The following is a 2,332-nucleotide window of genomic DNA, read 5'->3' on the forward strand; positions in this document are numbered from 1 at the left end:
GTGTTAAATTATTGTACTTTTCTGGGGGAGGGTGGTAGGGCCCTGGCCACAGTGAAGACCCTTTTCTTGAGAGAGGCAAGAAAGAAATGCTACCCCCCCCTTGGTCTGACCCCGGTTAAGTGGCTGTCCCTCAACAAATGAAGATGATTAATTCTTTCCCACCCAGAGCACTAGGGTAAAGAAGAGGAGCAGCAAGTCAATGAAGTGCTTAGAAGGGGCGAGTGTGACAAACCACGAGCTGTGGCTGGCTGTGGCTGTCCATGGCTCTGATGCTCTGACCCTGGCTCACAAATCCTTGCTGGGAATGTAGGACTGCGCAGTATTCAGGCCTACACAAACGCATTTGCCCATCAAGACAAGGGGGGAAAGAGTATGCAAAAGGGTCTGAGTGGCCCTTGAGTCAGGAAGAAGAGGTGGCATGAGACACACTGATGTGTGTCACTGCGCCTGAGGGAGAGCTCCTCCTTCAGCCTGCTCCCCAGACAGACCAGACACTGGCCCCGAGTGGGAACTTGTCAGACAAAATGGGGCATCAAGGAGTCTGGTCTTGGAGCTTGGGGAAGTAGCTCTGAGAGTCAGAGCAAGAAGGACAGGCCTAACAGACCCTGCTGAGGGGAATACCTGATACTGGGCTTCTCAATCCCTATGCTCCAGCTCTAGACTGCCATCCATGCAGTTAAATGTTACTGTGTATGTGTGCGTGCACGCATGTGGGGGGAGGGCTGCAGGAGAGCACTTCTGTACCACCTGCCCATGGCCCAGGGCATGCAGAAGCCTAAGCTTAGAATGTGAGCCCAGATCTAAAGGGCAAAGGCTCACATTCCCCTTTCTTCCATCCCCTCCAACATGTTCCACCCTCTTTGGGCATTAGAAGGTTTTGCGATGAATAGCACTGACCACCCTCTTCATACTCCTTTTTGGATATCCACATCCTCTTAAAAGTATCCAGGGAGGCCAAGATGGAACCACCGATCCATGTAGAGTACAACGGTTCCTGAGGAGCTGAGATCTTTATTTTAACGTCCTTACGGACAAGCTTCTTTACTTCACTTAGTAACGGGTCACCGAAGGCTTTGAAAAGTGTTGAGCCACCCGAGAACACAATGTTGGCAAACCGTGTCCGGCGAAGGGCCACGTCCGACTTGTGGATGGCCAAGGCCAGTACTTCATGGAGCCCCTCACTGTCATCACCTATCAGATCTGGCTGGAATAGCAGCTCAGGGGCCCGGAAACGTGCAGGGCCCACATCAAGTGTGCTGCCATCTGGCAAGGTATACTGCACCTGCTCTGTCTGCAAAGCCTCATCCTTGATGATGGACAGGTAGCAGGCTCGCTCTTTGATGGTCTGGACAACCTCAAACTCAGCCAAGGTGTGAAAGTCGGCCCCTTCCGGCATAGCAGTGGCCAGTAGCCAGCAATATCCACCCGCATGATGGAGTGTGGCATGGCACAGCCCTCGCAGATGGGGACAGCATGAGTGACCCCATCCCCCGAGTCTAAAACCATTCCTGTCGTGCGTCCTGTGGTGTACAGGCTGAGCACGGCTTGCATGGAGATCAACAGAGCTGGCACGTTGAAGAATACCTCTGCAGCTTTCTCCCGGTTCTTACTGGGGTTGAGTGGTTAGAAGAACAGGGTGCTCCCCCGAGAAGGTCTGCAGCGGATCCTTGGAATAGACATACTGCCAGATTCGCTCCATGTCATTCCAGTCCCGCCCCACGCCGGGCTCCCTGGGGTATCGGATGGCCAGCAGCCCCCGGTGCTCCTCTGCTTCTGGTCGGATGAAGAGGTCCCCCTCTAGAGCTCCAGCCATCACCCTCAGGTGCTTAGGCCGCCCAACATAGTTTGGAAAACAGGAATCTGGTCTCCTGCGAAGCCGGCCTTGATCACCCCTGAACCGTTGGCTGACTGGTGACAATGTCGCAGGACTCCATGGCCGGGCCGGCCCTGCCCACGAGGCGGGCGGCAGGGAAGACTGGGACCACCCAGATGAATTATTTTCAACTTGAAGTTCTGATGGCCACGGGGGGATGTTTTGAACTTTTTGTGTATATCCATTTATGTATGTGCTCAAAGTAACTAGTTGAGTGTCTATGAACCCTTAAATGCTGTGGTGATGCTTCATGGTCCTCAGATAAAACACTAGTTATTTTTTTAATATATATATATTTTATTGTAAAGATACTGTACAGAGGGGTTACAGTTACATGAGTAAGGTAATGAGTACATTTCCTATAGAGCATTGTTACCTCCTCTGTTTTTCCCCTATCATCCTTTCCCTCCTCACTTCCCCAACTCCTCCCGGCTCCCTGCACCTGAAGTTGTAAAGTTC

At 52.4% G+C, this 2,332-nt stretch overlaps 1 pseudogene across 1 annotated transcript; it reads right to left on the bottom strand.

Annotated features, from left to right (window-relative positions):
* Positions 1-867: 867 nt before the first annotated feature.
* LOC106003039 lies at positions 868-1,934 on the bottom strand (annotated as a pseudogene). Its single transcript, XR_001175972.1, has one exon. The product of XR_001175972.1 is annotated as a beta-centractin pseudogene (transcript).
* Between the last annotated feature and the right edge of the window lie 398 nt (positions 1,935-2,332).

Source organism: Dipodomys ordii, unplaced genomic scaffold (assembly GCF_000151885.1).
Source record: "Dipodomys ordii isolate 6190 unplaced genomic scaffold, Dord_2.0 Scaffold1, whole genome shotgun sequence".
Taxonomy (NCBI): domain Eukaryota; kingdom Metazoa; phylum Chordata; class Mammalia; order Rodentia; family Heteromyidae; genus Dipodomys; species Dipodomys ordii.